Source organism: Apis florea, unplaced genomic scaffold, assembly GCF_048593485.1.
Source record: "Apis florea isolate Af1SG1 unplaced genomic scaffold, ASM4859348v1 contig_3493_pilon, whole genome shotgun sequence".
NCBI lineage: Eukaryota > Metazoa > Arthropoda > Insecta > Hymenoptera > Apidae > Apis > Apis florea.
The window spans coordinates 3,921,702-3,937,723 of NW_028256772.1; the positions used below are offsets into that span (position 1 = coordinate 3,921,702).

Here is a 16,022-nt window from a genome sequence, read left to right on the forward strand (position 1 = left end):
GCAGTTTGCCACGCCTTTAACTAGAAACAATAGAGGGTTGTAAAATACAAGCTATTGTTTCGAATCCAAATCGCGTGGCAATATCATAAAGTTTCGATCTTGTTGTTCCACTATTTTTTTTCCTTTTCATCTCGTATCCGCGCAATTTTCTCACTTTATTGTCAAATTGATCATTAATTTTCGCACTGATTTATATTCACGCTTCTCTTTTTTAAATACAATTTACAAAGCGAAAGAACGTTTAGAAATACGTGTAAAAAATACACGTGTATCGAATGTGAATAAAGTTTCGAATTTAAACACGTATATACGTAAACAATTTGACATTTGTAAAAGACCAAACTTATACAAATTAACCTCCACCTGATGTATAACAAACAAATACAAGAGAAATAATTTAACTTTTTTTATTCGTTACTCCAGAAAAAGACGATAAAAAGCTGAACACACGAGCTCCACCAATGCCAATACTGAAAATTCTTCTCTTTGACCCAGCATTTCGATTATTCCATTCACCTATCGCCGATCAAACTCCAACCTCTCGATCGCCAGTTAGTCCTTTACGAATAGACACCTAGCCTATACGTACTTGCCCGATCTCGTTAATCCGTGTGTCGAAAAGCTCATAAGCCCGCACACACGGAGGAGGGGGAGGGAAAGAGAGCGAGAAGATATAGTGTATTTCGGATCGCAAACTGTGTGTCCGATTCGGGGGATCGGTGCTTGCCAGGGTGGCGCAGGGCAAAGGGACGAGGCATCGGGGGATGAGGAGCGAAGGTGGATAGGGACGGGATATAGCGAATGGTTCTCCACTTCCGTCGTATCGTCTAATCGTACGTAGCTATCTCGGATGGATTAAACGATCGAACGGGGTCAGAGCGTGGAGAGCACGTCTGTGCTCCCCAACTCATAAATTGCATCGTCATTTCGACGTTGTAATCGCGTCCACGGAGCCGAATTTTCGTTTTCTTTTTTTCCTTTTTCGTTTGAGATGCAGACGTGGTGAATTTTGAAATTTGAAAATTCTTTGGAGAGAATGATTATTGCTATCAACGTGTAATCGAGGTTTTCGTGGACACGAAAAGTCGAATTTGACTACGTACGTGTGAATAACTTTTTGGAGAAAGTATGATTATTGGTAGTAATGTGTGATTGAAGTTCAAATTTGAATTGTATATTGCGAATATTATGATTGTAGGATTGATTGGTAGATGTTATGCAATTAGAAAGAAATTATAATGTATGTTTTCTGTAGTAACTTTTTGAATAGATCCTGTTTGCGTAAAGTTGTGTCAGAACGAATTAAAAAATAATTAAATAAAAGTGATTATTTTCTGAGATATTTTAAAAATAAGAAAATTGAGCAAAGAATAATATTGAGATTTACTTTACATTGCAAATTTTGTAAAATTTTAATCGAAAAATATTCTAGAAAATAATGCATAAATACGTGTTTTTATTCCAAGTATTTACATTATGTTTGTAAGCACATGTCTTCAGACTTTAATTACACAAATAATAAATTGTTCTTTTTTTCAAACCAATCAAATGTATATAAATTTTATTTTATCTTGCGTTTACTCTTCTGCATTCTATATACACACACGCGCGTAAAAACAAGAACTGTAAGCAAAAACTCGATTAATCTCTACCAATCAATCCATCCTGACAAACGTTCGATTAATTGTCTGTCACTTTTCAACCTTTTTTCGATTGAAATAAATAGTGTATCCAAGGCTTGGAAATATTTTGTTATTCTTTTATAAAATTATTTAAAATTCTGATATCCAACAATGAAGATGATATAAATTTCCTTTGTTGAAACATCAATCATGTACAAAAGATTTTATCTGTATCTTAAGTACAACTAAAAAATCATATCATATAGAAATATCATAATACTTCAGTTAAAAGTTACTGACATTAAAATAAAAAAAAATGATTCAAGCTAAATTATTTAAAATACTAGACAATGTAAAATTAAATAGGATGTAAGTGAACGCGAGAATCAATTAAAGACACTTCACTTGGCAATTACTATGGAATTTCCTTCTTTATGTCATAAGACGACACTCATTTGAATACACGACGATTTAATCCTCAACAAGTCGCTATCTGCCAACGTAGTTTGCCAAAATATCGCTAGGTTGATAGAGTGTTATAAGCTTTTGTACCGTTTTATTGGACCCATATCACTCTATTTTACGACGCGTTTTTGCTTCAATATCTCTCATTTATCACAAGCGCTACTATCTCTGGAGCAAAGGAGAATATAATACCGGTCGTACGTAGTTTTTGCGAGTAACAATATTCTCTGATAGATAATCGAAACGTATACGCGGAAATATTTATTAATATGCTAAATCTATTCTTTTTAAAACATCTTATAAAAATTCTTCTCATTCAGAAATAGTATTACAACGTTTGAAGTTTCTTTTATTTTTAAAAATAAAAATTGAAATTATTATTGAATTATTAAATTAATTATTTCAAATATTTTTTTTTATATTTTCTTAACGTCTGTCATTATTATTAAAAAATTTTAGAATTTGTAAATGTAATTTACTTGATCTTTTTTCTAAGATAGTTTGAAAATTTCAAATTACATCATTGTTGGAAGGATGACGATAGAAATATACAAGTTTCAACAAGACAAATTCTTTGAAATCTAGGATCATTTGAGAAAAGACAAGAATCAGCATATACAATGCTCTTACAATCAGAATCCCTGAACATATACCCGAAGAGATACCACGCAACATAAAACATTTCCTTCTTCTTCGAACCAGATTTACGTGAGCCACGAAATACGTTCTACTCTACCTAGACAAATACATCTACAGCATACATACGTGATGGTAGTATGAAAAAGAAGCTTGGATCTTTTCTCCATCAAGCTTTAAGCTATCTTCAAAAACGATCTAACAGCATTATCATTGTCTTTGTAAATCAAGTTTCAAGAATTGCCAATCTCTATTTATATATCGTTTATTTGTTACAATAATTGTATGATTCCAAAATTAGAATTTTAAGAAAAACTTTAGAAAGACTTTAAATAACTATAACACCGAATCGAGTAAAATTGAATTTCATTTTTACGAATCATTACTTCTGTAAGGAATGTCCGACAATCATGCCACCTGATTAGTTCTACAATCGAATATTTTCTCGAAAGATGTCCTCGTATCCTTAATCAAATTTATGGCTCAACGACCACTAATCTAGCTTCAAATTCACCCTGCGGCTTTGTGCTTTCTAAAGCATATTGTAAGGAGGAGATAGAAACCAATAAGATAGACTAATCAGCAACAAGATAGATTAAGCTTAAGCATAATCTATCTATTACTCTGCAAACAATTAGCTCAATAATACGCGAGAATCTCAAATAATTCATTGTACAAAGAGCATTACCGATGTACATATCCGTTTCTTGACATATAAAAGATTATTCAGTGCTTAACTTTTAACTATCCAGATAATCCTATCGTCATGAATTAACATGTTAAAGATGTAGAAAGCACAATACAGAAAATTCGACTAAATCTAGATATGAATATAGGGCAGAATTATGATTAATTTCGAAACAATTCAAAATTGAGTGTCGATCTTCCATAGAAATAGATTCTCTTTCATTTTGGCACTGCATTATATTATACTATATTATATTAATTGTTAATTGTGACAATTAACAGTGGAGAAAATCTGATCAGAATTAGATATCTGAATATAAGATAGAGCTATGAAACGATTCAAAATTAATTAGTATTCTTGTTTCCACAGAGATGAATTCTTCTTTGTCACTGTACACTAATTGTAATTATTAACACAATTAAGTAAGGATATTTATATTGTTACATTGATTTGATTCTTTGAAATACATCTTTATAAATTTTTTTATAAAGATTTTTCTTATAAAAAACTTCTAATATTAAGGTTGGAAAATTTTGATCTTAAAAATCCAAGCTTTATTATTCTACTTTCACGCATTGGAAATTCTAGATTTCAAACAAAAAAATCGACACACAGATCAAAAACTTAAATTACCAAATATTAAAAGTGAATCAAAGAATTTATCGATTATAATAATTTTAAACTTGTATCTTTAAATAGATATAACACGCTGAATGAATCGAATCAAGTTTTGATTAATATTATTTTCCATAAACGTTTAATTTTATTCCGTTCGATCATTTCTTCCGCGACAATCTAATATTTCATCACTTTCATTCACAAAATTGTTGATTCTAATGTCTTCTGATATATGCAGAAGTTATAACAAATTGAAAAGGGAAATTAGATTTCGACAAAACCTGTGTCATCTGGACGCATTCATGTTGCAAAAACGAGATGCACGGAAAACTTGTCATAAGTTGCAGACAATTTTCTCCCACCCTGGTGGAGCTACTTCTCTCATCGTGGCTGGAAATGGGGAGAAATAAAAGGGGGCGAGACACGAGTAAAAATCCAGTGGGACCAAGGACTGAAATGAGAAAGACGGATGAAGGTGGTGCAGGATGATAAAAAAAAAAAGTGGCAAAGAAAATTGAAAAGAAACGGGACAGGAAGAGGGTTGTTTGTAGTAAGAAAATTGGTTTCGGAGTAAAAAGGACAATTCCAGCCTGTTGTTTTTCCAGCCATGGATATTTTATCTCGTTTAAAATTTTGATGATAAACAAAGACGGAATAATCATAGGGGATGATCTATCGATATGTATCGAACCCGTATATTGGAAGCTAGATTGCATTTCTTCTTAAAGATGAAGTAGAGAATAATGAAGCCATACACTTGTGTGGTATATAATAAAGTGAGATGATCGATGTGACGTGAAATTAGAAAAAGATAATAAAGAAATGTTACTCAGTTTAAAGTTATGACAGGCAATACAACAGAAAAGTTGCGTATAATGTATCTGAACATTAATTGGAAAATATATAAATATACTTTTATTTTGTTTCCAAGAATGGAAGTTTTAAAGATTTTATTTTATTAACTTGGTCGCTAAAATAATATAAAAATTCTTGCAATAAAATATTATTAAAATAATGGAATTATAAAATCAACCATGAAGCCAATAAACAAGCTAACGTGAAAAAATTAATCAAAGGAAAGTATCAGAATGAAGATATGAATTTATTACTTCCCTCCTTGTTGTGTTCTGATCATTCTATTGCATTATAATACACCATAATTTGTAAACGCATGTATCTAATAATATGTTCATTAAAAAGATTTTCCAACTAATTCTACCTATTGTACAAGTATTTCACAACCTCAACCAAGTTGATTTAATAAAAACTTTAGGATAATAAAACGTAAAAAGACTTTGAAATCTTCCAAACATTTCCCTCTCTAAACATAACACGTATTCCATGCAATTACACATGAATCAAAATTTAATTTAATTTAATTTCGCCTAAAAAAAATATACAATTCCACAATTTTAAGATTACATCTCAGCCTACTTACAAAAGATCTCTTGATTTGAGACTATAAACTAACTTCCACCGACATTCACCTAAATGGTAAATGATTTGGAGAACTCAGTTAAAAGCATGGCTAACAGGAAAATCTTCGAGCAGCAACAACGTGAATCGACAAAGTCCGAGCAAGTTGATCACCCGTCGCGCTTTTACTGCAATTTTCGACGTTGACTGATTCCCACCCACGGTGACATACGCGCGTGTGCCCGCAGGCGAGTAGGGAACACCGGCGGAGTGATTAATCATCCGATCCTTTGACAAAGGGCGGAAAGCCGGCCGGATTTTCCCAACGAAGGTGTTTCCTCTCGGCCAGCTGTCGGCGAAAAACGCGGCCAGTTCGAGTGGAATCAAAGAAAGCAAAAACGACCGATCCTTAATACGTTTATAATCTAGCTCGTTTACGCGCCTTTCTCTCCTTTCGCTCTGCCTCCGTAACTTCCACCGAGTTATCCCAGCCTCTCCAATTCCTTCAATAACAATGATGGAATTTTGGAATTTTTTCATTATTCTTGAACTGTCTTCTTACAAACTTGAACAAGTGTATCGTTAGATTGTTAATTAACTTTTTAACGACTGGAAAAAAGTTATGTTCTTATGTTGATTTTTGGAAAAAAGATGTTTATTATTTGATACGAATATTAGTGATGATAGAAAATTCATTTTATCTAATTCTTTAGGTTTAGATAACGGTAATTGGATTGTGGATCTTTGTGCTGGTAAAATGTGTACGAATATTATTACAGTAATATTTCACGTTATGCAAGATGTATATCTTTCGTTGAAATTAAAAAATATATAAAGCGAGCACAATTCTTTTCAAACGTTATCAATTACATTAATATTTCCATCTATGTTCAATAGAGATTCCTCACTTTTCTGACTCTCATCAGAAGAATTATGATTTTTGGAGTATACTTTCCATATTCTACTATTTCATCAAAATATCCTGACAATTTTACGAAGAATTAAAGTTCTTCGACAAAGTTCCTTCATAGCCAGAGTTCGAGCCAGACCAATCAACACTCGCAGAGACATACAAACACCCAGAATTTAACCATGTTCGCGGCCATGCTTGTCCTAACGATTCTCTCACGGAGTTGGCCGGGAAACTTGGGTTGAGCTCGACTTTCCAAAGTTCGTCCGCCGAAATCGTCGCAAGAGTTCGTCGTCCTCTGCTGCATCCTCTTGACGTTTCCGCTTGGACGGTTAAAGCTTTCTTCCCGTTTCCTCTCATATCCGTTATTCGAGCACCGTGTTTCCGCGATGTCACGACAGAACGTGAGCCACGAGGAGGGGGAGTTCATTCCCTCATTCAACCAAACAAACCTATCGACACCGAATTTCGATGCTACAAATGCTCGGGATGAACTTGAGGTTGCACGGTGATTGATTCGGATTAGCGATGCTTGATCGAGATCGGGACGATTGTTGTCGAGTTGCCTCTTGGAAATTTGGAGTGTTAAATTTGGAGTGATCGATTGCGGGATTAACAAACAAACAATCGGGAGACAGTTTAAGAGATTTCGAAGGGGGGTGATTGCGGGGATTTCCAAGTGATTGTGAAGTAATTCATGTGAGATAAGATTGAGCTCGATTTGTACGGTGAACGGTTGATAAGATTATCACATTTCCCGAGAATCTGCAACGAGCACTTATCATAATGGACCCGTAACCTATTCACGAATTGCGTTTGCAGGAAATTCGTGCCCGATACTATTCTATGACCACGAGACATTGATCAATAAGATAATATTCTCGAATACTTTATGTCATTTAACGAGTGACGATTCGAAGCATTTCGTTCGTTATGAATTGATCACTGAGACTAATTCATTTAATGATTGGCTGACGATTTGAAGCATATTGTTCGTATATGCGTAGTTTTGAATTTCAAAGCATTGAAAGCATTTGTTATATGATGATAATAATTGAAAGAAAAATTTATTCGTGTAATACTAATATTACAATAAAGCAAAAGCTAGAAAGAAGTGTAATTTACTTATTGATTGATTTATATAATTTTTATTCATTAATGCGTTGATTGAAAAATTTGTGAAACGAAAAATTCCGTAAAACCGTAAAAATATAATTTCTAATAATTGAATTCACACTTCGCTGAGAAATAAATGAATTTGTCTCGACTTTCAATGCAAACGAGAAGTTTGCTTGAACAAGCCTCGCGCTTGTTACATACCGACACACTGTTTGCATACGTGTCGTGTGTCGAATATCGTTTAAATTAAACAAAAAACGTGCTTGTTTCCAAAAATAAACAATGATCCGCGCGATATTTAATAATTTAACAATAATTTCAACATAATTGTCAATGGAATATTTATTTATCAAAAGAATTCTTACGTAATAAAAATTATAAAAATTATTCCTTTCTGTTTAATTCAATCAAAACTTTAAAGTATTAAAATGAAAATGAAATATAAACGATATTTTGATATATTTTATCGATCAAAGTTTCGATAATTGAAGATTGTTAAGAATATTATGATAGTTTAATATCTTTTTGAAAAATGTTACAATTTTCGCATAATTTTGCTTCATCTAGTCTTTCTCGATCAACTGTTAAAGCTGCTACTTCCTGTTTCCGTTAAACACGCCTACGGCTGAACCACGATTGGGAAATTGTTTAACTTACCAATTAATCGATCACGAGCTACTTGTGACAAGAATATTTCTGCTATGTGTATCTCGTAATATCAAGTTTGATAATATTAAACTCGAATTTAATATTAATTCGAATTCGAGATGAAGTTCACTATCGTTTGTGTTTAAAATTATTGAAATTGTTGGAAATATAAAATATCTTTGAAACAATCATAATTAATAACCGAATAATGTGTGAAAACGAGGTGATTTCTCGTGAAAAAAATAGGGAGAAAAAAAAAAAAAAAAAAAAAGAAAGAAAGAATAGAAAAAAGTAAAAAAAGCTTATTTTTCGAGAAAATTAAATTTGAAAATTCACGATATACATATGTAATTACGGATAACATATGATTCAACGAGCGACGTATAATAGCTATTGTGTTTATAAACAATGCTTTGCGACTTCTTCTGGTATGTTATTTATACGAGCGGTATTTTCATTGATTTATCACAGCATGATATGCACGAATTGGAAATACATTGATACCATTTGAACTTTAGAAGTTTAATTCATAAAATCTGCTATTGTTTGTTATTACGGAAAGTACTAAAAATTAATACGAAATAATAGTAAATTTCGAAAATGAGAGCATGCTCATCAAAAATTCGTACATCTACGATACAATAAGAATGGATGATATCGAAATAAATTATTCTTATTATACTATTATTGGTTTGCAATGGATTTTCGAATTCGATTCTTTGAAAATTAAATTTCAAAAAAGATTTAATCCTTTGCTTCTTGCTTATTCTTTTTTCACGAAGAATCACCCTTTAACTACGGTATAAATTTCTCAAAGAAAAAATAAAAGTTGTAATACTACGAGCACATTATATCCATATGTAAAAATGAAATAAGCGAATAAAAGATATATCAATAATTCAACAACGATTTCTTACAAAGAAGAAAGAAAAAGAAATCTTTTTCTTTCCTTACGCGATATTTCTTTAATTCATGAAGTTTCTCGCATTCGTTTTTCCATTCATCGATTCTTGGATAACAAATAATCAGCGAAAAGAAAAAGAAAAAAAAGGCGCATTCGACATCCCGTTTTCAAGACAAATATCGATAATTTCTCTATCAGACCGGGAATCGTGCATTCGATAACGTTGCCGAGCTATTAAAGCCTTCTTAGGATTTCTCGAGGATTGGTATTCCCTTTCGAATTGGAACAAATAACAGTTTCATGGAAACGCGGATCGAGGAACGACGAGGCCTTTGCGATAATTGGAAATGTAAATAAGCTGGAAAACCTTCGCTGGCGGGCTACGTCTTAATTTGAATTTTAAAGTTACGTTTAGAGAAACGGTCTCGAGCCTTGCGTTATTGAGAAAAGTCGTAAGCGATACGCCTCTCTTCTTGGAGGCTGCCTTCCAAATTATGTTTACCATACCCTTCCATAACTGTGTTTCCACGATTTCTCAAATGAGCCACGATTTCTTTCGTGGTTCTAATAAATGTAAAATAGCAATCTCATAATTTTACGAAGGTATTTTACTATTATTTATATAAATTTTTAAATAAAAATGATGGTTGAAATAAATTTTATATTAGTCTCAGCATACTTCTATTTTAAAAATATTTCATAGATGAATATATTATATTCATTGTGTTTACATATAAAAATAAATTAGAATATTATTTTTATATACGGAAAATAACGACAAAGAAGCTATTAATTTTCTTAAGATAAAACTAATCAATGAAAGTTTCTTTTAATAAAGAATTTTTTTATAATACGATGTGATTACTAATAGAATCGAAGAAAAGTGCAATGCATATTTTAAAACGGAAGTATCCTCTATGAATTTCCACGCGAGGAAAGATCAGAATCTATGCAAATTAGCGATTATAATACGTGGCAAAACATTCCATTTAATCGGCAAAAAAATGAATGTGTTTACCTTTGATAAATAATCTCAAGATACGAAAACAGCGGATCCAATGCCTCGTTTCATCGCAAAGCTGTTTTCTATCCCCGTGAATGCCACGATATTCTCGATTCTCGATCTCGAAGTACGCGAAGCGTCTCTGTTAAAAGAAACTGAAGGAAAGTCCTTCAGCAATGTCCATTATCCATCGTGTAAACCGCTCTGTGAGCCTCTTCTCTTTGTAACCAATGAAATCGAGTCTTTTTTTTTTTTTTAACCTTATCTACACATTTGAACGCAACCCCGTTCAATCAACACCCACACAATCTTCTTTTCCACCTTCTTTTCTACCAGTCTTCCTTTCATCCAGTCGTCTATATAAAAATCAACAACAACACACCTCACAATATACTCGACTCACAAAAATCTTCCTGTGTCAATTTATCACACTTTTACATCACTGTCACACTCGAGTATTTATCGTATGTCACTCTCAATCCAACCACTCTCTCGTACCTCGTGAAACCTCGAGATGGCTGGAACACGACTCCTCGATCACATGGAAACGTGTGCTTCGATAATTTATTCCCTTTGTGCAACTCGACGGGACTCTATCGTGTCTAGAGGAGGCGAAAAAAGGGTGGGAGGGGGGAGGGATAAGAAGGAACGAAACACACACGACAAAACTAAAAAAAAATCTTGGCGGAAACGTGGTCGGAAAAAGTATTTTTCGAGCCGCGAAAACACCGTGATCTCGCTCGTGAGGCGCAGCGCACTTCGCAAGGGGCGCGGCGTAACTGAGCTCTACGAATCAACCCCCGTCCTTTCTCTCTCGCTCCGCATCCCATCTCCCTCTATCATTCTCCTTCTCCGTCCCTCGACCACGCAGACTCCCTCCCTCCCATCTCGCGGTTCCTCTCTCCTCCTTCCACCCTCTCTCCCTTTCTCTCTCTCTCTCTCGATCTTCTCTTTCATTCCTCTTTTCCTTCACCCCCGTTTCTGGCTGTCTCCTCTTTCTTGCCCTTCTTCCTCCACCCCCTGCGTCTCCTCGCCCTTGTTCGCCTCGCCTTTCTTTTACCCGCTAAACGCGGCTCAATCCTCACCCCCTGTTGGTCCCCAGTGCAGAAGCAACCCATTGCGCGAGCATATTTCTCCCTGACCCCCATACCAATCCCTTCTCACCTGATCCCTCAACCAATACCCCCTCTTCCTCGCCCCCAAAGGGTTTTCTTGTCCTTCTTTCCCACCGTGTCATCTGCATCCTCTCCTCGACACGTTTATACACGGATAAACGTACGTATACAACGACACCTCTCCCGTTCCGCTTATCCTGTACGCGCCCTTTGTTTCTCGCCGCTTCTTTCGTTCCCTATTTTCCTTCTACTATCGCGGCTACTTCTTCTCCCCACGAGAGCATTCGTGAGCTTCGAGTGCATAGCTCTCGAGATGCGATGCTTTTTTATCGCGATTCGTTGCTTTCGCCCCCTCCGATTTTTTCCCAGTTTCGAAGAATCTGCCATTTCGAATAGAATGAACGGGTAAGTAAAAGCTTTTGTTTTCAGGTGTATTCGAACCCCTAATGCTCGATCCTTCCGTCGTAATTATTGTTTTAAGGTAATTAGTATTGTCTGTCTTTTCGCGCGCGTTTCTTCAATTCCATTGCTCTTAAGATCCTGAATAAATATTTGTTGCTATCTGTTATTTTGTCGTCGGCTTTTGTCTCGATCCTGTTGCCGAATTTTATTCTGCGTTAGGCCGGTTAAAATTTCATAGGAAAGGTTTAGCCAGAGGTTGAAAAAGAGAATGAAAAATATGTACTCGGAATATGTTTGCGTTTTGCGGGGCTCGCGCGATTTAAGATTTAGGAGAAATATTTTGTCGTTATTTGACATTTTGTTGTTGAATGTTTGTAAATGAAACGGATAATAATTCAACTTTTGCAACGTAACTTGATAAGTTAATCGATCCTTAAACTAATTTCTTCGAACAGCTTGTCTGCACTTCTCAACTGATTCGAATAAAAAAACTAATATATCAAGTGTCATCGGATATCTTCAAACTTCAAAGCATTTTTCGCAGAGATTATCAATTCGAGCATTCTCGAAACTTTGAGAGACGTTAACTCATCAAAGTTGGTAATTGCCCTATATCTTTGTAGGAAATTTCATCAGATCAGACTTGAAGTCCGCTTCAAACTACTTTCACTCTTATTCTTTTATTTTTCATTATACATATATTATATCCCCATTATTTTTCACTGGTATTTCTTATATTAAATTTTACTATATCTTTATACGTTTATTTTCATTATTAATTATCGTCTACAAATAAATAAATCTACGTAGATACTTTTTAAACTTTTTTTCTCATTATTTTTTTTTCCCCAGCAATCTCGGTTCAACTTTATCAAAGATTTCCTCGATGTTTTAAGTTTTTAAAGAATCTACAAAAATTCGTTTGCTTTTTAATATCTCTGGAATATTATCTAGAAAGTTACATCATTTTTTTTTATCTTTAAGAAGATAACAAAGCATGTAATATCAAGATACGAGATAGAATATAAATACCCTTCACTCTTCTCCGATAAAGTGTCAATGATACTAGCTCGATAAACCACCATATAATTAATCAAATATATTTAAGCAATCGATATTTCGCATCTCGAGTAAAATGTTCTTCCTACTATCTCTCTACTATAAAAAAAAAAAAAAATATACAATCTAAAAATTTCCATTAAAACAATAGATTCGAAACGTAACACGCATACACACACATACACAGACGGTACACAAAGTTAAAGGGGGATATCAAAAAGTTCACCGATAGCGTGTGTTTTGTTTCCGCTACGGAACAACGAGCATCAACGTTCTAGAACGGTGCTTACCACCGATTTCAATAAAAGCTAACAGTTCGTGGCATTTTGTTTGATTCGGGGGCGGCACGATCAAAGGGACGATTCGGTTAAGCGTCCGATGATTGATCGACCGATAATGCCGGATGGGATTGAAAAAAACTTAATCTGTCGAGCCGTCTGCCGAGTCCGGGAATTAATATCACGAGAACCAGATTAGCCTCGGCCGTGGAACGCTCGGTTGCACTTCGATTTACCATCCAATGATCGAGTGCCGCTTAAATCACTGCCGATTACGGCTGTGCCTCGACGCTACGAGTCCTGTTACGACTAAAGTGCGCTGCGTAACACGTTACACAACGATTATAGCCCGGACAGGTTGTAATGGCGAGGCTTGATCAACGGTTCAATCACGTCCTATTTTCATTACACTCGATTCTACGTTCGAATATTATTCGATCATCTTTAGAGTTATCGACGTTCGTGTCCTGCCGCGATAACGATTAGATTTTCGTTGCGGCCGTTTCGTTGTGCACAATTTGTGATGCACGACGGGTACGAGGATGCATTGTGATTCGAAATATTTTTTCTGGATGGATGAATTTTGTCGGCGTATAAATGCGTAACTGTTTCGTTATTAGACCGATTAAAGAATATGCCGGATAACATATATTCGTTTCGAATGAAATATTATAAATATATAATAAAAATGAGAAAAAATACATGGAATCTGATATTCATTATTAATGTTACGCATTATTTAACCGGCGTGAAAAATATATTTTCCCATAATCCTCAATATCGGCATACAATAAAGCAATAACCAATATTACAAATAATTAATAAAAAAGCAACTACTTTTTCATTCAATATTAATCGTTAACAACTTCAATTCGTATCCCCTAATTTATAATTTAATTTCGAAATTTTTATTTAATTTTTATTCAATCCTTTCAATTCCTTACAGATCTGAACTTAACATCATAAATCTTGACGAGAAGAACAAATAAACGTGTAAAATGTTCTTCGAAGAAAACAGTTTCTAATATTTCACATAATATAACCGAGGGATCAAACACACTTAGAATTGAACTAATCAAATTTCTTTCATTTCTTATTCTCTCGATTTCCGAAAAGATAAATTCCACGCGCGCAATCCTAATAGCTCGTGATAAATTTCCAACATCTTGGAGTATGGTTCACGAGCAATTGTTGACAAACAAATATTTATCGATCAATAAGATACGCCTCCGAGATAAAATCCACGAAAACGCAAAATTTCTTCGATGCTTGTTTCGCGTTCGAGCGTCAGAGAGCACAATCTGGTGCCTAAAGTCTGGGACGAGAAGCAAATACCCTGGTTTCACAGCAGGCGGAACAGGTACAGAGAGGTTGGTAAAATTTCAAATTTCGTCACGCCGCAATAGGTACGCCTATATAAATATTTTATGCGGTCGAACGACAAGGGAGATCGGTACGCGCGCACCATCGAGGGTTCGCCTCATAAATTTCATATTTCTGTGTCATCCCTTTTCATCGAACAGGGCTGAAGGGAGTGCACATCGATGCTTGTGTGCTACGTACGACAATATACTTCCCCAAAAAATGATATAGATCTTGCGTTGGAAATCGATCGGTGTTTGTTTTGTTGTTGGTTGATGATCTGAAATACGGTTTTTTCATCCGCTTCTTTTACCCCCTTTTTTCTTTTTCATTATGAAAATAGAACACGAAGTATATGGAAAGTTATTTTTTTCCTTCAGCAAGGGATATTTATAATGACATCATAATAATTCGTGGTGGATTATTGTGTAATTCTTGTGGATGACGATGAAATTTATTGAGAATTTTTGATATAGAGTCGGTAAATAAGCGAAGAGTGTCTGGGAAATTAGTAACGCGATCAAATTTGATATGAATTTACAAATCAGAATTACTTTCGATACTTCAGTTTCTGAGTTTGATACGAAAAGTTTTGAAAATCTACTTTTGAAATCTCTACTTTGGTATAAGGACGAATCGAATTTTTTATAATAAATCAAGTCACGAGAATTCAGAAATCATTACCACTGCATTAAATTTTACTGCATAATATTTATATATTTATATAAAACAGTTTAAATTTAATAAATATATTGCCATTGCATGCACATATCAGAAATATCTGTTGCAATTATATTATTCATATTTAAAAATCCGGTTCCATTTGCAAAATTTCAAACATTTTGAATTTTTTCGAGAATGTTGACAACTCTGTCCCGGAATCATCGATTTAACGGTAGGAAATATTTAAGCTTTTGAAATGTGACGTGACATAAGAGTCCTTGTAATGTCGACAGGCTGTCAATAGACAGATATTTCTTGCCGTGTTGCAAGTGGCATGTTCCTACATGTCAAACTGTCGCCATTAGAGGAATGCGGCCACATATGCATTTCGTGACATAAACTAACCGATGCATTCATATAAACATTCTTTAAAATCATATTATACCATCTAAAAATATTTTCTCAATCATCCTCATGTGATGCCAATTAAAATTTTTTACTAAATCAAAAAACTAAATGTTTCGTATAATATAAATATTATAATATTTTCAATGAATATCGAGAGCTTTATCAAATATTAAATCCTGGATGAATCTTTCATAGTATTTATCTAAAAGTAAAAAAAAATTGCTCTCAAATGGACTTTACATTAGTGTATATTTTAGCATTCACAATTTGGGTAGAACAAATGCTTATAGTCTGTAATTTTTGTAATTTCGAATTTGAAGAGATAAGAAATGAAAGTGAATTAAATAAAATATCGATTTTAAATTACATGCAACAGACTTGAAGCCTACATCAAAAATTCTATTTCTAAAAATTGAAAAATAGATGCTAAAATGGACATAATTGGAAACATAATACGTGATACTATAATGACATAATTCTCATCGTTTGAAAAATGTTATTACTTTTGTATAAGTTAATAGTATAGAGCAAAGAATTCGATATATTCGAATCAATTAATAGAAACGATTAAATTGTGTTTTAAAGCTGCGCTTTATTTTTCTCGTCTCAGGTGTAGAAGAAATAAATCATTCTCTTTGTAGAGAGTAGGGCAGGAAGACTACTCCTTTGTGGTACGGTTTCAAAGGTAAGTAGGGAAAGTCAAGGA

At 34.1% G+C, this 16,022-nt stretch overlaps 1 protein-coding gene across 1 annotated transcript in view; it reads right to left on the bottom strand.

Moving 5' to 3' along the window:
* LOC100868763 (zwei Ig domain protein zig-8) overlaps positions 1-10,805 on the bottom strand; it is a 245,085-nt gene extending 234,280 nt beyond the window's left edge. Inside the window, exon 1 of the mRNA XM_086912816.1 lies at positions 10,045-10,805. The gene's annotated coding sequence lies outside the window, so the exon portion shown is untranslated. The remainder of the gene's footprint in view (positions 1-10,044) is intronic.
* Positions 10,806-16,022: the final 5,217 nt, after the last annotated feature.